The sequence below is a fragment of the Agelaius phoeniceus genome, chromosome 12 (genome assembly GCF_051311805.1).
Source record: "Agelaius phoeniceus isolate bAgePho1 chromosome 12, bAgePho1.hap1, whole genome shotgun sequence".
NCBI lineage: Eukaryota > Metazoa > Chordata > Aves > Passeriformes > Icteridae > Agelaius > Agelaius phoeniceus.
The window spans coordinates 9,952,031-9,973,782 of NC_135276.1; the positions used below are offsets into that span (position 1 = coordinate 9,952,031).

Here is a 21,752-nt window from a genome sequence, read left to right on the forward strand (position 1 = left end):
GGCTTAAATTAGCATGACAATTAAGGAGATTCAGATCAACGGCTGCTGATATAGATATGATATGTTTAGTACTATTTTATTCTCATGGAAATGAGTTATTTTTCTGTACAGTGCCCACATATAAGATAAACATAACTCCAAACTGACGTACGAATAGCTGTTCATTACTATAATATTCTAAGGAAAAGTACTTTGTCTCTTTCCAGTGCCATATGGCTGGAGGTTTAGGATTCAAAAGTACAGCTCTTGAATAGCTTGTACTAAATGAGCTTTTTCAGCTGTTATTTGAAGTATTGTGAATAATCCTGCAGTATGAATAGAAATACCACTGTGCTGTAGTTATCATTAGCTAATGCTTTTCAGATATTAACATTTACGTAACAAAATTACATAAATATATTTGGCTTAAGCACTCCATTAACTAACTTGATTCCAGTTGCCATTCTGTGCAATTTGGCTTTCATTCAATCTTGTTCACAAAAATGAGGGGTCAATGAATGCCAATCTGCTTTAACATGTTATATGAAGTACCTACTGAAGTACCAATACCAGTGTTATTTAAATCCAGAGTAACCTTGTGCACCAGATCCTCCCAATAGCACTGTGCATTTGACCATACATTGCTTGAATTTTTAAACTCTCTTAGTAGTGATTTATTTTCTCAGAAGTGGCAACTGCCAGCAAAATATGCACAGCAAAAAGCATCCCCTTGTAACTTTTACCTGGATTCAGAAATCCTTCCTAAGTTATACAGCCTCATTCTATTTTTGTTAAAATTTACAGTAAAATGCTTTTATTTTTGATCTTCTTTCATTTGATTTTCTTCTAGGTTATTAAATTTTTCAGTCTTAAAGTACTGTTTGTTGCTTCTTCTGTTCTGTTCACACATTTTTCAACTCTCCAGTGTATCACTCAAGATGAGCAAGTTTTTGCTTTACCCTACTTGCCATGTTTTTGCTGTTTTAAAGCTTTCTTTTATTTTGGTACATAAAAAAAAGAAAAAAAAAAGAAAAACTAATGCTATGTTTGAAATGAAATCACAATTCAAGTGTAAATTCAGATAATGTCAAGTTATGGCACTTTACTGTAAACTAAAGAGATCTAGATGAAAATATTTAGAAATTTAGTGTCCAGTTAATCGAGGTCATTCACATAAACCAGGAAGACTACTCTCATGATTAAATCCCTATCAACATGGATGAAGGATCAAAATGAATAAGGCATAACTGGACCACATATGTGTTATGGTTGAAGTATTTAATGGAATGTACCCACAACTGATGCTAAAATTAAAAAAAAAAATGACTACATGGCTGCTCTCCTGAAAAAGGAAAGACAGTGGGGTTTTCTGAAGGATCATACAATTTTAAGGCAGGTTTTTGTCTTGGAATCCTGTAAAAATAGAGCCACATAGAAATAACAAAACTGTAGGTGCAGCATAGAAGTAACAAGGAAGAAAATGTACCCCCAGAACATAATTTTATAAGAAAAGGATTTGAAATCATACTTGGATAAGTGTGTTTACAAATTAAGGAAATTATGCCAAATTACTTTTGCTCAGGGATGATCAAGAAACAGCCTTGATTTCTCTGCCATCACAGAGCTTCTCTCTTGGTAAGATTTTGACTTGGCCCATTGCTATAGTATCCTTTGTCCACATATATTTCAGATGAATGCTCTGGACTTCTAATGACATTTTGCTTGTGTCAAGCTTTTGCAAATTTAGAGCTTAATAAAAATACCCATAAATCTTTACCTAACAATGCCTGGCTTAGAGGCCACATCCTTCCTTTGTCATATGAACTATTGGCTAGTTAAAGAATTCTAGTGTTCCAGTGGTCCATGACCATGATTAGTTGGTAATTACACGTTCTAAGGTAAAAGTCATTAGAACTTAAATTCTGAGACTATTGCTTGTTTGACAAAGGATCAGCACCACTGAGAGCCAGAACTTTACCTTTGTTTCCTATGCTGTTATAATACTTAAGAACCCTGAAAGCCTCCACTCTGTACGTGCAAGTCTTTATCTAGGTGGGGATAAAGAATCAGATTAATTTGCTTATGTGATAGGAAGCATTGATGCTGCTTTGTAAGCTTGCTGTTGTGCTTTGTGCCTGAGGTTTTCAGACAGCACCACTGGACACTGCGGGATGCCACTTTAACCTGAAGGAAGCTATGGTTCAAACTCTAATGGTTCTCTCCAACAACTGGGAACTCTGCTTGGAGCCGTTGGTTGGCATGTGGAACCTGCAGTACAGCAGGAATGAGATGGTGCTCCTGCAGCGGGAGCTTTAGCCTGGCATCTTTATCTGTCTTTGCATAGATGCATCCACAAATAAAAGGAATTTTGTTCCAGTTTCTGGAGCATCTATGGAGAAACATTTTGGGTTTGACTCATGGGACAAAATGGTAGTGGGGGACCAAGCACCAGACCACCAGGATGAAAAAGATTGCTTTTCTGAGATTGAGGCCCAGAGATGATTTCCCACTATACTATCCACTGTTGGGGGAAAAAGTTTTTTCACTCTTGCAAGACAAAATCGATCAAACTGGAACTTAATCACTATCTAGTCCTGCAAGAGCAGAATGTAGGAACTGTCAGGCTGTCAGGAGAGGAAGGGAGGAGATCTTGTTCTTCTGTTATTGCATCTTGTCCCTCTCTTAGAGTCAACTTACTCTCTTGCTGTTTGAAGTCTTTCAGTGGATGTTTGGACAAGAGACAAGAGCTGTTTAATTATACCATAAGTGGTGCAGAATGAAGGCAGAATGTTTGTTTACAAGACTGAAGGGTACATGGTAGCGCTTTGTGACAAGTCTGAGTGTTTCTCAACAAATGGAGTTCCCCTCGTTCCAGTAAGAGTTATATGCTAGATATGATAGGTTTCACTTCAACAGAATATTGTCTGTGGAAACAGGAATTCCAGGGTGAAAAAATAGCTATTACAATATAATACCTCTAACTACAAAATTCTCAAGATTTCACTAAAATTTAACTTGTGACTTTAGAGATTTATAGGCACAATAACAATTTTATTTAATTGTTATCAGTTTCCCTTGTTAGCAATGGAAGCTTCAATTTTCTTTATTTTTTCACTATCTGTTTTTACCTTGCTGAGCTGGTACCATCCTATTTTACATTCAAAAACGATTACAAAAAGTTATTAAAATGTATTTTTTATAGCATGTAAATTTTAATCTTTGATTTGTTCTTCCTCACATGCAAACTATGTAAACCAGATTCCAATAGTGCTTTAAAATAAAGCTGTTAGTCTAGTGAGGAAAGGTCAAAACCTCCTCAAAAGCAGGATTTTAGACTGCTTGTTGGTTTATAGCATTGTGTGGCTTGTAAAAAGACAAAATGATGATTTAGACAAACAAGATACCAATACATAACTCTGCCCATTCTAGGGTTGAAGTGGTTTATGCTTTTCTGCCTGGTTCATTTTGTCTTAGTGACAAAATAGTATAAACAGTTCTAGCCAGGGCTATAAACTGTGTGGAGTTTAATTGTTGTGCCCAGTAGAGCTTTAAGTTCCAAGCCTTAAACAGTAAAGCATATTTCAATTCCTAAGGATCATACCATATTTTTAGTTAGGACTAAAATATAACAGTTGCCTGAGGAAGAAGTTTTAGTCAGAAAAATATTTGAAGTAAGGCAAAAGCCTTATTTAAAATTTTACTAGAAAATGAGAATTCTGTGCCGGTTGTCAGAAAATATAACATGCTAAGCCACAGGAAATCTGTCTAAATGGTGTTACTAGGTGGGCCATTGAGAGCATTTACCAGAGCTTCTGGTACCTGCCAGTCAGAGCGTGTGGGTGGAAAATCTTCTGGCACACAGTGCAGCAGCCTGAATTTTTTGCCACTATTTATCTGTGACTCTAAAAAGAAAGGTGAATAAAATGTTCTCTAATCTGCTCTAGCAAAGCTCTAATGAAGAAAAAGGTATTTCTGAGTTTGCCAGCTGTTCAGTTCTTGTGGTTGACACACCTGTCCACCAGGAGGGACAGCTGAGTTCTGTTTTGCATAGGCTGTCAGCTCTGAGAGACTGATCCTTCCTTCCACAGCCATTGCAAATTCTGCTCTAAATGAACAGACACCACTGAAGCCTGAAGAATGTTGGCTGAGGGAAAAGGAATGCTCTGCATTTAGAAAAATTTTGCTGATTCTAAATAGTGTCACCTTTCCCTTGTGTAAACCATACTTGATTCTACCAGCAAGAAAGTCTAGAAGAGGTGTTGTCTCTCCAGAGAGACATTGCAGCATTGGAGAAATGGTCTTTTGATGTCCCTCCTAGGCTGGGGTGTTCTGTGATTCTTTAAATGAGAGACCAGGAGCTGCTCCTGCTTGGTGTGCCATGGAAGGAGGCCTGTGCTGATGCTCCCAAATCAGAAGGGTGCAGCTCACTCCAATGGTTCTGTTGCTTCTTTATGGATAACAGGAGGTTTTATACCATGTGCCATCTAATTGTATTTTAAATAAGGATCTCTCAGGTTTTGGTTTTTCTGTGACTATAGTGAGGGATGGACATATAGAGTATTTTATAATGGACAAATAACTGCCTGCTTCAGGAAGCAGGGAAAATAGAAGCCAAATGTAAGCATGACTAAGAGCATTTATACATGATTGTGATTCAAGGGATAGAGCCACAGAACAACTTCAAAGATTCCTGCTAGTCAACAGGACATTTGGAACAGACTGAGATGAGAAAAAAGCATTCCCTCTGCATTACAAAATTCTGGCATTCTCTTTCAAACTGCTAATTAGGAAAAATAGGTAGCACCTGTAGATGAAAGCACTGTATGCATCAATCTTAAAAATAAAGATATGATTATGGAATTTTTGGTACCAAGCATCTAGACATTGGTCCCCCATAATCTTGTTTGTGTATCTGAGAAATAGAATTTAGAAGTGTGAAAGACTAAATTTTCTAAATCATAGTGCAGAGTGCCTTTATTTTTTTCCAGATTTGAATTTCTGTTTAAAAGATTGATTTCCCCAAGCATTTTTCTGGGATATTTCTACCTTAATACCATGAAAGTAAACCTTTCTTTTACAGTCAAATAATTTGCAGATCAGAGTGTATTTGATAATGGCAAACATTCTTTGAGGATACATGTTAACCTTCACAGACACATCAACTCCTGCTAAACTGAAACACAGAAAAAGGCATGTGTTTGGTATGTACAGTTTTCCATACTCCTGAAACCAACATTAGGATGTTTCAGGCATAGTCTGAATTAATTAATTGAAAAGTTTTATGGCTTTCTCCTATGGAGCTGCTGTTCTGATTGCAGCTGTGTGGGGCTCTAGGTTAATGTTTATGATAAGATGATAAAACATGTGAGAAGACTCTGTCCTAATTCTGAGACTTGGTGTAGTTGTAATATGGAGTCTGTCTCTTCTCAGAAATGGTAGCAAATAGTAGATTTGACCCTTCATTGCATATATGGGTGGCACATCTGAATTTTGTCATGCCTAACAGGTCTTGCTGCAGTCGTTATATTTGTTTAGTTGTCCTTTTGAAGGCTGTCATCATTTCCCTTCAGAGCTGAACTGAGGTCAATCATCCCAAGCCCATTACTATAAAAAAGGTCTTATATTTCATCCCAATCGATAATAAATATTGAACTATAGGCATCATTGACTATTAGTCACCTGTATATTTTTTTGCTGAAGTTTGGCTGTCAGTTTTCAAACATATGTGAAATATTCAGGTAAATTCACACTAAGATTTTTATACTGCTTTTCCTAATCACAAAGTGTCTTATTCTTCTGTGGGTTAATTATTCTCACATAATATGTTTTGCTAGAGCAGCTGTGAAGGCAGCTGATAATCGAAGGAGGGAGGGTCAAGACCTTCCTGAACAGAACAAATTTCCTGTACAATTTTATTTGCAGGGAAATATAAGAAAGGTGTTGAAATTTGATGGTCTCCTCACATTTTGGAGTCCCCTAAATAGTTATGTGGGCTTATAGAAAGTCAGCATCCCTCTCTAAACTGAAGTTCTTTCCTGTGAATGGATGCTGACCAAATCCCTGACTGAGGCAGTGTGTAAGCACCTGTGAACTTAACAGCTGGATGCAGAGAGGACAAGTTTCCTTTCTTGTCTTAGTTAAGCATCATATTTTTTTCTCTCCTCATTTGTCAGTTTTTTTTAGTGGTGATGAGACTGAATTACAAATGGTTGTTTTGTTTGTAAATAAATAATTGCATTTAGTTTAATTAATTTTTTCTGGAGATAAGTAAAATTTCAGACTAAGCAGAATTCTATTCCTGCATGGATAGTGATCCCAAGAGGCATTGTATTCCTGCAAGGGCAATGATCCTTAAAATTTGAGCACTCTGTCCTGATTTCCAAGGCATTTCTCTGTGGCATGTAAAGGATAGCTGAACCATACCAGATCTCTGTTGGACTGTTTGATTTAGGAAAGAATAACACAGCTACGTGTGTGGAAAAAATGCCTCTTGATGACCTGCAATAGCCACAAGAATTTGTTGGCATGTGGAAATGTAATTAGGAACACGTGGATCCCAAGAGCACAGGAGAGTTTGTGGCACAGGGGCGAAGCCCAGAAGCATAATGTGCTGAAGTTGTGAGTAGAATGACCAGTGGCAGTGGTGTTAATTATGTGTATCAGTAGCATATAAAAATATGCCTGTCACAGTGCTGCTTTTAATGGTAATTGCAGAAAAAGTGTATTGGGTCGAAAGTGTGCAGCAAGTCATGGCCAGAATTAATTCAGGCTTTGATAACTTCTAGTATCTAAGTATGTAGAGCTCATAGATTCTGCTTGACCTGTAGATATCTTTACATCTGACTGCAGACTCCAGCTGGATAGTAAGACTGAGCTTTTGTCCTTGTATTTTCATCCTGGACTAAAATATTTATTGCATGACTGAGGCCTTTTGGAAAAGTGTAAGGGAAAACAAAGCAAAAAGCAGTTAATTGAGACCCAGTTGAACTCTGCATGTACAGGCCAGAGCTAATGGGCTCTAATGCAGATGTTCCTGCATGACCAGCTGACTCTGGGAGCTCCCAAAGATGTGTGCAGTCAGTTTGATAGCATAAGAGCCAGATCAAGCCAATGCAGAAGGACTGCTTTTCTATTGGGAGGTTCTGGAATACCAGTCTGGCCAAGTGAATGCAGTGTAGGCATAGATCACACAATAGAGGAGGCAGGAGGTCACTTTTTCTGCAGCATTTGCACTCCATGGGGGTTTACACCTGAACAGCAGCAGCTTTGTTGGAAACACTGACATGCAGCTGGTGGATTACTGAAAATTTTAATTACACTGCATTTTGTTCCCTTTTCAGGAGCACTGCCCTGTCCATTCACCATTGTGTACATCAATCAGCCACTTTAATTTATATCATAATAATACATGATTACTTATATCAACAAAAGTTGTTTCTGCATCTGTGGGCTGAGTGAACAGTGTAACATGTTTTATTCTGAAATGTTTCCTTGTGATTTAATCACTATGCAAGAAATCTCAGGAATAAGAAGGCCACTTTTTATTAAAATTTTCTATTACAAAATTTATTGGACCTATCAAAGTTACTATCCAAAGCAGATTTTTATGGAGATGATCTCTTTCAATTCCCTGCTCAGCAGTCTCAGGTGAACTACCCATATAGGAAAGTAGCTGCTTAGAAGATGTTTTGCTCCAGACATTTTGTGTTACAGGTAGATGAATGGAAGTCTGCATCAAAGAGCTTCATTTTTTTATGGTTCAGTGTTCAAGTGGAATATAAGTGCAACCAAAGCAAATGCTGACAGCCTTACATTCATCTCAGGAACCTTTCCTTCCTTCCCTTGAGAGAGGGAACCAAGAAAAAGAAATCTGTAGAATTGCATCTAAAATTCCCTAATTATATCATGTGATGTTTCTGTAGGGAATTAAAAAGTATAAGGCTAAAATGAGGAAGATGTTTTTGTTCTCTTTTTGTTGTTTGCAGTGCCTATTTTAAGGTAACTGCAAGACATATGAACACATCCTTTTGTAGTGAAGAATTAACCAATTTTTAAGCTACAATGACATTTTCAATGGCCAGTATTTCGAAGTGTGAATTTCATTATAATACCGGAGATAGATGTATGTTATTTTTCTAATTTAATTGGGTGCCTCAATTAGATATGTGCACTGACATCTCCTAGCAGCTTAAGTTAGGTGAAGACTTAGTCAAACACTACTTTGTGCTTGCTCAGTTTTCTACATGGATGCTGCTATTTCTGATCTTACAGATTGAAAATTGCATCATTTAAGTTCATCTAGCAGTTGCTGTAGAATAAATTTCCTTTCTAATGCATCTGCATTTGTGAATAGTGAGGTGCTGAGCCCCCCTCAAAAAACTATCCAAATTCAAGTTTCACACCATCAAGTTTCTAGTGGGGTTATGACTTTGTAGCTGTAGAAAGTGCAGGTGCTAACTGGAGATTTTGCACGTGATTCACCTGTGTAAGTGGCACATACTTTTGAGATACTTCATAAAATGTATATAGATTGTGCTCCTCACTAATTGTTTCTCTTAAACCATATTTACTTGCCGACACATCAGGAACTATTCTGCCATATGTTGTTGATCTAAAATTCTTACTAATATTTGTGCAAATTTTAAATGCTAATAGAGAATTTTTTCCAAGACAACCTACTTAGAGAAAATGGTGATCCTTCTGAGAAGGATGTCTTGCAGCCCTGTCTCCTATGGCTGCTGTTGCTGTGATGTGGCTCTTTTGAGGCAGTATTTGATCTGCCATCCAAACCATGATAGCACAAACTGCAAGTTATGAGAAAACACGTCTGCAAATGTACCTGTTAATGTGGTTAATCATTTAATGGAGGTATTACATAGGAATCAGCTCACTCATATGGAGCCAGACACCTGCCTGGATTGTCACTGTAAATACAGTCTAACACATCACTGTGTCTTTCACTAGGGGACAGATTTTTGTGAATAACCCCACAGAGGACCAGACAGGCCAGACAAGTAAAAACATTTTTTTTGTCCATCCTGGTCTGCTTTCAAGTAATGTATTTTTTATTTCTCTGGGAAACAATACATCTCATGAAGGAGAATGAAACACGGGCATGAGAGAGAATGCAAGGCAAGGAGGGCAGAAACACACAATGTCATCACTCGAGCAAGTGGGTCTCCTCAGGGGCTGACAGGTACAGCCAGCATGGGAAGTCTGTGATGCTGGAAGGCAGTGAGACAAGGACATAATCTACTGGCAGGAATAGGTATGGCTTTGTGTAACAGGTTAAGAATATTACTAGCAAAGTAATGATTAAATGTGCCTTTGATGCTTTCTGGAATGAATTGCATGCACCATTAAATGTAAACCAAGTTTGCTTTATAAAAAGCCAAAACATTTTGAAAAAAGGGGCCATGAAGCCATCATTACCAGTAATTGGAAACTTATCATGCAGCTACTGTGTTGCCAAGTAGCATGAGGTTATGAATGGAAGGTAACAAATTGGGGAGTTCTTAAATAACAACCCTCGTTGGGTTTCGCAACTGCATTCACTTTGCATATTTTCAGATATTTCTGAGATATTATTTATTTAATTAATTTAATTATTCAATCTAATTTCTGTAGTATAGACAAGCATGTTTATTTTAAAGTTGTGGTAAGACAAAGGAGGATGCACATTGGTCAGATAAAAAGTCTATAAGTTGGGAGAGAAGAGGATAACTTAGGATTTCTGATTTCTGCTCTAACATTGGAGCCCAGAATACTTTATAAGAAAGAAAAGTTAACTCTAGATTTTTGTGTCTATTGAGCTACACAGCAGCTGAAGGGCAGGTTTCATGGTGAAAATTTTGGCCATAGTTGTTCATGTTTGTCTCCCCCAGTCTGACATCTACTTCTTGTTTATTTGTTGATAAATCTGCCCTTGCGTAATTAATGCTATCATCTGTCCCAAGTCTAAAATTCTTGAGCATTTCTGCCTGGAAAGTGGTGGCAGAATTTGGCTGATGGTCTATTCTATGCAAACATTACAAACCTCTGCAGCTGAATGGACCTTTCTCTGTGAGGTTTTCCCACACCAAACTTTAAAGAGAAAGTTGGAACTGCACCTAACATTTCCTCGGATGTCAAAGGACAAGAGAGTTAAATCTCAGCTTTATGCTTACAAGCCAAAATAATGTTTTTCATGATAAGTGTCTTCTAGTTATGGAATCAAGAATTTTTGGTGGTGTATGGGAATTTTTAAGTAAGGAGAGTAAGTTGCTGGTTGAGAGTGTTTGTATTTTGCAGCATGGCTGTACATTATAGTACATTATTATACCCCTTTAGAATGCCACTTGCTCAATCAGGAAGCTTCATCAGTCTTTGCCTTTTTACATGGGAATTACATTTATAATTTCTTGTATTGATTTTTTAAAAAAATAATTCTCCCTCACATCCTCAAATAAAGAACTTTAATTTATATGAGTTGTTACCAGCCTAGGATCTGGCCTTTATCCTTATTCCTTAACATTAGCCTGAAGGTTTAATTCAAGTTGTATTTAGTGCAATACTTTTGTAGTCCTTCATTTACATGTATGCCAACAAGCTTAAATGTACTGCAACCTTGGAAGACTTTCAAAGGAAGTAATAATTCCTCTGAAATAGGTCTTTTGAAAGCTTTATCTTGTTCTTTCTCTTTTTGTTAATCTTGGAGCCCCTTAGCATGTCAAAGCAATTTTTCTAATGTCACATCTTCTAGACATTAGCATGAAAGAGCTTTAAAAGATGATTTGAGAAAGAATAAATGTTGAATGAGCATTTATTATAGAGCCGTTTATGCTGCATTTGCATTTTGACTATATTTTTGACGTGAAATGTTTGAAAAGCAGGCTAATTCGAAAGTCAATAGTCTCTAAACAATGTATACTACAAGTCTGTTTACCCTGAACTGTTTCCTTTGTACATTAATGTACAAAAATAAGATTTCATTAGGCTTAAGCTGATTTGTTTGTAGGGATGAGATTAAACTAGTCTCATTAGTCTTAACATTGAAATCATATTCCCTTTAGAAATTCGGTAGTGATCAAAACTTGTCTTTGAGTTATATTGAAGAGAATAGGTAAAACTCATCAGTCAATTGATATTGATCTTTTTTTTTTCTGAGTTCTGATTCCTTCTAATTCAAATGTTATGGAAATTAATTAGTGAAGAATACCCAGGTCTGGGATAAGAAGAATAATGTTTATTCATTAGACTAATACAAAGGAATTGAAACAATTTTTTTTTTCATTTTGAAAACATGGCAGACTGAAATAATCTATGTATGTAGTAGCTAACACAGTCAAGTTGTGTGTAATTTGCATGATTTATCTTTGAGCATGGAGACTGGCTAAATAGCATTTGGAATATTGATACCAGTAATTGTATGCTACAAGGGTAATACATCATGTGTCAGGCACATGGGTATGTTATCTGAGATATTATGGAGAAAGTATGTAAAGGAAATCAAAGTTTCAGGCCTCATCTTAGTAATAAAAGTATTATTTTAAAGTCCAAACTATTGTGTGGTTTCTGGAAATACTGCTTTGCAGACAGCTTGCTAATCACCAAAATTTAAAGGAAGTAAGAAGAAAAGAAGATCTTTCATTTTTACATTTTCAGTAAAATTTCAGCTTTAGTAGAAGGACTGAAATATGAGGAAGAGGAAAAGAATAAATAAGACCAATATCTGTAATGGCCAATTCTTTTTTTTTTTTCAATATAGAAGGGTTTATCATAATGACAGTATTATTATTATTTCCTGGATGACATTTGTGTTGTGATTTCTGACATGTCCCTGTCACTGAGCCCTCAGTACAGGAGAGACTCAGAATCTGTATTGGTACAATACAACAAAAGAAGGTGTAGCATAGAGAAGGGAGTGAGCATTTCACCACTGCATAATCCCATAAGCAATAGTCTTGATTTAAGTAATACAGAAGTGAACCAACTTTTCTCTCATCTTTGCTATAAACTCAACTCTTTTGGCCATCCAGAGAGGAATTGCAATGTTCCCAGCATAGAAACCTTAAAATACTGCTAATAACCCATCCTTCTGATGCCAGGAAAGCCATAATCGTTCTAAGTATGGCTAATGTGCAATTACACAGCATCTGCCCTCCTTAAACAATCCTTTTTAAGTTCTCACAACACACAGAGGGCAAACCTTGTGGCGCCATGTTGTAGAGATCAAAAGACCCTTGCAGTAGCAAGGATGCTGAAGTGCCAATATTGTCAGAAAAAGGAGAGTCCATAAAAATAAGCAGCTTTTCTGTGGGTGTTCTTGCAGGTATATTTTTCATTCATCTTGAGATATCTGGGTTACTTTGTTTCTTTGTTTGTTTTAAGGCTCTCTTGAAATACTTATTTCCAGAGCAGTAACTCATTGAAGAAGACTCAGGATACAACTAAATAAAAGATGGTCTTGTGTAAGTAGGTATACATCTCAGGGGTAGAAAAGTTGTCTGGACTATTTGGTCAGGTTTTCATATCTATTTACATGGAATATGTATATATATGCAAGTGTGATATACATGGACACAAACGTGTGTTGGTTTTGTTGTATATTTAAAAATACAGAGTGGCCTGTGCTGAGTGTCTTATAACAATCATTCTAATACTTGAAGCAACAATCTAATTGAGAGGGGATGTTTAAATCTGAAACATAACAGAGCTTAAATTGACTCCCCTGACTCTTCAGATGGTATTTGTTCTAAGGGAGTACATAAAGAACAAGTGAAAGATTTACACTCTTGCTGTTATTCTCAGACACACACAGGCATACATAGAGGGAAAGAAAAAGAAACTATTTGTGAGCCTTCTGAATAAGGTAAGAGTGTTCTCATGAAAGTAGGATTTTTTTAAAAGGGAATTGTTGAAAACGGCCTAAGAATAAAACTTTTGAACACTGTTTCCTTTTTTTTCCTTGGTATGAATAAAAGCTCTAAACGCTGTAGCCTTTAACCTTTTCAGGTCTTTCTATTCATTTCCTGAAGAGATTTACATGAGAGATGTTCTTTTTAGTTTGAGTTGTTTGATATAGGTGATGATCATGTAAGTGCAAGGGCCTATCTTTCTCAGGATCTTAGACCCCAGCACCAAGCTAAAAGGTTGCTCTCAGCAGTGGATACCAGATGAAAATGCCTCTGTCCTTCTTCAAATACTATTCCCCTGGAAGTTTTAGCATTCCAGGGCTAATGCTTTACTACTTGGGTGCCTCCAAACCCTAGGCTTCAGATGAAACTGTAAGAGCTTGTACAGTACCCTGGGCAATCCTGAGAGGACATCTGCCAGTATGAAGTAGTTGCCTGGGGGCTGAACTTCATCAGTCATCATATCTGTAGCAGTCTGTGTCCGTTCTCTCTTTCTGTATATGCCACTGGCTTTTGCCCATGCATTTAAAGTGAGAACAGAAACATTCTTTAACTGGGAGACTTCCAGGGAAAGAGGAATTCTGAAGTGAACAGTCCTATTGTCTGGGTGAATTCTTGCCCTGTGCATGCCTTTTGGAAACTCAGGGCTAAAGCATTGCAATTCAGGAAGCAGAATGCTTGTAGCTGGACTCCAACATAAAATCCCTATCACTTCCATATATTAGAGTTTTTGTAGCTTCTTTTTTGTGAGTAAACAATAATAGACTAGGCAAATGCTGGTCTTTCTGAAGTTGGTTTAAAAAACATAGCACAAACAAAAATCCCAAACAAACCAAACCATCCCATTTACTAGACCTAGGATTTAATTTGTTGGCCATAATGGATTTTTTTTTTCATATTCCAGTTAAATTAGTTTTTCTGCTTGCTGCATACTTATCTTACAGCTTGACCATTTCCTTCTTTGTTGTCATTCAAGACTTGCTTTCTAAAACTTATTCCATGTTATTTCCTTTTCAGGAGGAGGAATTACTGAACTATTAGAGCAGTTCAGCAATTTCACTATGTTTCCCAGTGCATTGCATAATGACTGCTATTTATTATATTCTCTTTCCTCCCCAGCTCTCAATGTATCTGTGAACCACCTGAGGTTTCCTTTGCACTGCTCTCTGGGGTAGGAGCAGTACTGACCACAGATCCAACAACATCTACTGCTGTATTTTGTCAAGCTTGCCTTGATACTGTGATATGAACAACTAATTTCTGAACCTAGTGGTGAGAGGTGAGTAAAAATGGCCTTTTTTCCTTTTTTCCCCAGTTGTGATGATTTGCTCTAATAACAGTATTTTCTAAATAAACCTTCCTTCAAAAGAAGTGTAGAGGTAAGTCCTGTGTGCATTCTAGTCCCCTTAATGTTCAGAAAGACAGGAACTAGAGCCTGCAAGAGCTTCCTTCTCTGACAGCTGCCTTGTGCTCCCTCTTGAGCAAACCCTGGCCATACAAACAGGGTCAAAGCTCAGTGTTTAGCAGAACCTTGGATTGTGTTCACATATTTAGATACAAGCCACAATATCATATTTTATACTGTAATGTCCGCAATTTCTGCATGCTTAGGTCACTTCCACCCTTTAAAAATTATCACTTTTTACTTTCTATTCTGAATGAGCTCTAGTATTGGAGGTTAATTTAATGCAGTTCATCTACACAATAGCTTTATTCTTTGGTAATGTACTCTCTGAATCTTTCTTGACCTTCTCCCCATTGTTGTTTTCCTCATGTAATTCTGCTTTCCCGACTTTAATTTTATAAGTTCATTTACTTTCTTTGGAAAGATACCTTTCTATATATATATATATTCAATAGCAAAATGCTCGGTCGCATTCTACAAATAATTTTCTTGCTTTCATGCACGTCCTTCAGGTGATTTTGATTGTAGCAAAGAATCACAGATTTGCTGCATGTAACAATTGTGCAGATTTCTCAAAGTTACCACTGCTATTCTTCTGCAAGCAGAAGTTGGTAGTTGAAACTGTAGTTTGTAATTAAAACTTCTGACTAGTAGTGCTTTTGGAAAGTGAGGGAATGTTAAGTACAATGGAGGAAAGGCTGGTCTCTAACTGTGTTCTTACCTAAAACACATTACAAAAATCACCAAGGGTTGCTTTGTCCATTTCTCTGAAAAAAGAAAAGAAGGGATGAAAAGGAGAGATGCCCAAGAGAATTTGAACAGCTCATTACCCTTTGAGGTACAGTCTAGGAGCTAAAAAAACAATGGCAGCCAGATTTCAGAATCCCTGAATTCCCCTGGAAGACAAGCAGCTCACTGGTTTCTCATTGCTTCTGGTTCCCTGTAGAGTCCATTAATCTTAGAACCAGAGCTCAAGAACATCCTGTTTTGATGTTCTTGAACATATTAAGCTATTCAGATGGAGAACAATATCTGAGGTTGAGTTATCAACAATTGAACATAATATATAATTTTACTGAATATTAATTAAATAAAATGTTCATTTACAATGCAGTTTTAGAGTGACATCAAATATGATGTGCTACACAAAATTTCACTCCAGTACCTCTCCCTGCTGACTGCTTAGTCTTTTACTAACATCTCCTCTCTTTTCATGTCTCTGAGTCCTGGTTGGTCAACTGTTACTTTGACACTCCTGCTGGTGTCTACACAAAACTTTTGTGTAGAATAGCAGCTAATGTGCTGCCATGGAGAGAATGTACATAATGCTGATGTACATCCAGTCCCCATGGCTCCTACACAGCCCCATAAATAGGCATTAAGCCCTATTTATGCCTATTCATCTCTGTTCACTGGCATGGAATATAAGAATGTGCTAGTCCTGCTATTTTTTCATGCTGTAACTGCAGTTACCAACTCCAAGTTTGAGCCCAGTGTGGTGAAATGTTTATGTGAGGCAGGGCTCCAGGGATGCTGCCTTGCTGGCCATGTGATGCTGCCCTCTGAGGCAGGATGCAGATGGATTTCTGTGCCACGAGCCTGGTTTGCCCCTTTTTGGGTCTGCTGCTGCTTTCTTTGGGTTCGTTTTGGTTTTCGGTGATTGAGCAAAACTCCAACTGACTTCAATTAAGAGGCTGGCCTGACTCCTCACTAGTGTAGCAAGTCCTTTTAAGGTGATAACATCACAAGTTTTGTATGCATGTGGAGGTAAAAACAGTTTTCATACAGGACACTGGAATGAATCCATGAACTGTTCCCAGGCTATTTGGGTCAAAGGTCCCCCACAGTTCCCTACCACCCAAGATGAGCATTGTTTGGGTCCTGGAAGAGCAGAATTCTGAAGTACCAATAACTGGGACTTGTCTGTCCAATTAATAAGCAGAAAAAATTGGAAATATAAAGGGGAACTCACAGTGATCCTACTATTAAAGCATTAAATGTTTTATAGCGTAAGAGCACTAAGTCAGACTTCACTAAAGCATTTGAAATTAGGACCTTTTTTGAAAAATACAGCAGTTGGAAAGAAAAAAAGTTCAAAGCTGCTTTTTCTCCCCCTTGGAAACCTGCTGGTGTTAGGATAAAATGAATAGAGAAAAGAGAAAGGTTTGCCTTCTAATAAAGCATCTGTTGCCCACTTTGAACATTTCTTACTTCTTTGTGTGTGTGTCTCTTCAGTTATGGAGACTACTGACAATGAAAAACAGAGGTATAGAAAAAGACAATACCTGTTATATAGCCAATATTTCTGATTTCATGTCACTTTGAACAGAATCTTCATTTGACCACATGCTGTGTGCAAAAGGAATTTCTTTGTTGGTTAATCCAAAGATGCTGTATGATGCTCAAAAAAGTAAACTGCAGGAATCTGTTCAATAAGAAAGATAAAAACAAACCTTACAATTCATTCAGTGCACTGCTATCACTTTTATCTTCACCCTATTTTGGCATGCTGCATAAAAACTGAATTCAAATAACTTGTGCTTCCCCCTCTTTTCTTAATTTTGTTAATTCTGTACATGGACTCCATCTTTCCTTCATCTTTGAAATAAAAGGTAATAAAATAAACAGCTTCACACAGATGCAAAATGTGAGAAAGAGAAAGAGGTGCACATGCATCTCTGGATTTCCAAAGCCTGTGGATAGTTATTATTGCCTCTGCATTCCAGCTGCTGTAACCCCACTTTGTGAGGGGTACCCTCCACTGAAGATTTGCAGCCTTTTGCAGCAGGAGGTTCTCAGATTTGGCTGAGCTGCTCACCTGAGTGATTCAGCAAAATTTTGTCCAGAGCTCAGACACTTTATTCTTCTGTCTTCTGCAAATGCTTACAATTCAAGGCCAAAATGGGAGGAGATGGTTTTCTCAGGGCTACCTTCATCTCTTCCCAGTCAGCTCTTGTCCTGCTTGCAGTGAATAAAGTTGGTGTGTGACTGGCCATTGGAGTACTGAGCAAAAGCAAAGCAATGAAATATAACCTTAAAATCTGACCAAATACAACTGAGTTTAGTGAAGAAGATTAAAAGAAAAAGAAACCAAACTGCTTTCAGTTTAAATTTATATAGTAAAAATTAAATTTTTAACTGACAAATATTTTGATCTTTCAGTTACTTAAGGTAGATAAGATTGCAAAGATGAGTTTGTTTTCCGTGCTTTGTTTTGGTACTCTGAAGCTCTCCAGATACCCCCCTCAGATTCTTTCCTATGTAAGCCTCAAGTTGATTTTACAATTTGAAAGGCACTTTCAGGTAGTGGTGGTGGAAGATTTTGTGCTTGAAAAGATGCATGTTTTTTCTGGTGGAACACTGCTCATGAACAGAGGGAGGGCACCTGTGGGTCTGGGTGTAACTCAGTCAAGAGTTGTAAGGCACTCTACTCAAGGAGAATGTTTTTAATTGCTCAGATTTAGTTAATGACACTTATTTCCTGTATGCCTGAATTGTAAAGATGCTCTGAGATGCTCACATAGTACAATAGTAAGAGTTTAGCACATGGGTGTAATTATTACAGTTGAATTTTGCTTTGACTACAGTTGTGAACTAATTGTATATTGCATTTTAAAAAATATGGACTAGTTGTAATTTCTCACACAGGTTTGTGTGTCACATACAAGACAGGTGAATGAATCCTGCCCTTGGATAGACTTCTCTGGAAGAGAACCATACTTCCTTAGCCTGGTATGGCTGGAAAAATCAGGTTCTGCTGTGAAGTTGTGCAGGCTTGCCCAGGGAAGAGGAAGGTGCCAGAATTTGACAGACCATATTTCTGACCAGCTCTGAGCAGCAGAGCCTTCCTTGCGCTGCTGTCTTCCATTTCAAATGCAGCCAGAGGAGATACTCCCATTTAATCTTTAGCAACTTTCCTCTGGGCTGGCCACCCTCTGTCTCACATGAATTCCTTGGTCCACAGTCACTGCCAGCTTTCCCAAGGGCTTTAGTCTTTGAATTATGCATTCCTTCTGTCAAGTCATCAATAACATTACTCAGAGCAGATGTATTTCTGTAATTGATTAGTTATCTCTTCATGGCAAATAGTAGAGTTTGTGATCGAGTAACAGGTTCATAGGTTCCCTTGATCAAAGCATCAGAATCTGATTATACTTCCTATAAAGAACAACCTTTGAAGTGGATCAGCACTCAAGTAATTCAATTACCTGCTTTCTGGAAAATTCATCTTGAAAGGAGGTCATTTGCTCAGGTACAAAAAGGTGGAAGATACTGTTTCCATTATGACCCATATGGTGACTTTCTGTCAGCCTCAGAAAAAAGGAGTGTGTGAAGATTATTTACTCTGTTGGAGAGGTAAAGATGTGACTTGTCTTTTTTTATTATTCTATATATTAAATAGATATGATTTTTTAATGAATCCCATATTATATTCATCTGCATCTGACCTTTATTACAGTTCTAGGAAAAATGAACAGTTACTGAGTTTAAACTCAATCATTTGTTTGTCAGCCAATTTATTAGCTTTTATTCTCCTCATAATTCTTGATGGTCCCTTTTTCAAACCAAGCCTCACTCTTCTTTTTTCTCTCCTTTTACGTGTGGCTGAAAGTTTCCAAGGGATATCCAGTAATCCAGGAATTATTTTTCGACACTTTTTCTTTGCCAGGAGTGTGTCAGCATTTCTTATTTCATTATTAAAACAGATCAATCATACTTAATAGGTAACAAAAGTACTTTAATACACAGAAATTAAAAGTGCTGTTGAATTTTACTTTGAAACTGAGGTGTCCTAAGAAAAGTAATGGAAAAAAGTGGAAGGCATTTTTAATTTGAGGACTTTTAAACATACTAATTTTCTTCTTTAACATTAACTTCTTAGTATCATCATACTGTAGATATATATGAAGCACAGTTTTGCAATGCTTCAGACAAGGCTTATATAAGATCCTTTTAGTTCTAAAATCTTTCTTCACTGCTCAGTTAAGGAGAGATGATGGTGCATAATTTCTCTGTAACATGATAGAAATGATCCTGACACCATCAGGAAGACTTCCAAATGGATGGAAGAGATTTTTTCCACAGATGTGGAGAGAGTATCAAAATGTGCTAAAACAAAATTTATTCTTTTTAAAACCTACTCCAGAACAGCCCTGATATAATCCTTACTTTCTTCTAAATAGGTAGATCATACACTAGAAGGACTTTTTTTATTTTTACCATGGGTGTGATGGCTTTAGGAGCTGACAAACAGTGCATGGTTAAAAACTAACATTAAGCTGAGTGAGTAAAAAGAAATTGGGTTCAGAAAATGGAAAACTCAGCATTTTAAGATAACTGTAGAAGTAACCATGTCATTCTGTGGCATGTGGAGTATTTAAATGGGGGCAAAAAAATGATTTAATTCTGTATTCTTTACTGCCTTCACTCTTCTTTGGATCTACTTGGATGAATTCTATGGCTGGTACATTGCCCTAGTTCCCATCTCTGTACCAAACAATGGGCAAAGCTGCAGCAGCAGCCTCAAGTTAGGAGTTATCTTTCCTGTCTTTCTTTAGCCATTGGGAACATGTCTCCCAAAGCAAGGAGGAAAAAAAGATGATGTGAAGGTATCATAACATTTATAAAATTCTTTTACACATTTTTTATTATCATTGGACCTCAGGGACCATGTGACAATAGTATTTTCTGTAGGGGTGCAATGCATGGTAGATCTTTGAGTTAGCTTGAGTTATGTGAAATTTCACTTTAGTTCTCCTACCATCCATCCTCTGCTGGTGGGTTTTCAGTGTCCCTTGGTAAATCTGCCCAGAGTAGAAGACAAGGTGATTCCAAGACTTGGAGTTTGTAAAAACTGATGAATTGTGCCAAGTACATGTTCCTGTCCAGAAGGCAGATAAAAATGGAAATAGCTGAGGGAAAATTAAAAATAGCCAGCCTTTGAGAGTTTTCAAGGGAGCACACTCCTTAGGACCAGGTGGAATTTCTGAAAGAATTCTTTAAACCTCTCACTGTGAAGAAATGGTTTTTTTGTGAAAAGGAAGGCAGAGCCACAAAAGTGTATCAAGGATTTGAGATCTTTTCTTTCTTCTCTCTTCAGCTGGTCTTACTTGTGTCTCCTCCTTGCTCTTTAGGCTCCTCCATGTTTGCCATATGTCACCCCTTTGAGAAACTTTCAGCTCTAAGAAATGTTCTCTCTGTGATGGGAACTTTGGGCTCTTTACTCTGAGATTTTTATAAATTAGTTTTGTCTCTCTTGGGTGACCTCTGAGACTAACCCAAGCTAATTAAGACTTCCACAACCTTCCATATGTTATAGTCTTCTGTGTACAGATACCTACATGTCACTGCAGGCCCTCAGCTGGGTAATAATGAGCATTGACTCCATGATTGCAGAAGGCTGATCCTTCTACTATAGTATAGTATAATATTTAAGCTTTATTAAGCTATACTATACTATATTATACTATACTACTAAGAAACCTGTAACCCTTACAGACAGCACGATACAGCTTTGACCTAATTGGTCAATCAATCCAAACATCATCACCAGTGTCCAATTAAGGAGCCACCCTTTGGTAAGCAATCTCCATAACACATTCCACATGTGCACAACAACAGGTGCAGCAAACGGAGATAAGAATTGTTTCTAATTCTTTTCACTGATCTTCTCACAGCCTTCCCAGGAAAATCCTGGGAAAGTCTGTGCAGGCTCTCCATGGCCAGAGAGCTGCTGCCACACCCTACACACACTTTTTGTGTTAAAAATACTTCTGAAGTTGTCAGATCATGGCATTCATGTGCGAGATAATATGGCTCTTCTGTACATCCCCTGGCTCTCTTCAGCACCCATCTCACCTGTTCTATGTGTCTGGTGTCCTGTGGACATATTTCTAAGCATTTCAAAGTATGGTACATAAACCACTTTTTCTGAATGCTGTGAGGATTTATTTTCCTAGTGGAATATGACTACAGCACTCAGTTTCCACACAGTAGGGTTGATTTAGGTATATTTTCAGGAAAAAAAAAAAATCCTTTCAGCTCTCCAGGCAGTGATCTGCTCTTATGACTAAGGAATTGTTTGCTAGGTCCCTAGTCTGGATGTTAAAACTCATAGTAGCCTCTAAGAAACAATTGCTCTTGATTCTGTTTTTTGTATGCCCTTTGTTTTTGGCTGTACTCAAATATGTAACAATAGTTCAATGGTAATGTCATCATTACTTTAAAGTGCAGTGTCTTTCCTTATTCCGAATCATACAGACCAAAGCTACACTTTGTATAAAACATCAGAAAACAGACTTTTCTCCAGAAACACGCAGTCCTAATGACCTGAAAGATACTTTGGCCCAAAAGAAGAGTTCATGCATCCTTTAACAAAACAAACACAAATTTTAAATCTACTTTTCCCCTTCCTACTTCAAGTAGTGCTGGCAGCTGTCTCTGTTTGTAGCAAAGAAAATAAATTTTGTGTTTAC

The 21,752-nt window shown here is 37.4% G+C and overlaps 1 long non-coding RNA gene across 1 annotated transcript in view; it reads right to left on the reverse strand.

Moving 5' to 3' along the window:
• Window positions 1–17,272, reverse strand: part of LOC143695086 (uncharacterized) — a 29,140-nt gene extending 11,868 nt beyond the window's left edge. The window contains exons 1-2 of the long non-coding RNA XR_013183998.1: window positions 17,096–17,272; window positions 16,563–16,702 (exon numbers count right to left, since the gene is read on the reverse strand). This is a non-coding gene — a long non-coding RNA (uncharacterized LOC143695086). The remainder of the gene's footprint in view (window positions 1–16,562; window positions 16,703–17,095) is intronic.
• Window positions 17,273–21,752: the final 4,480 nt, after the last annotated feature.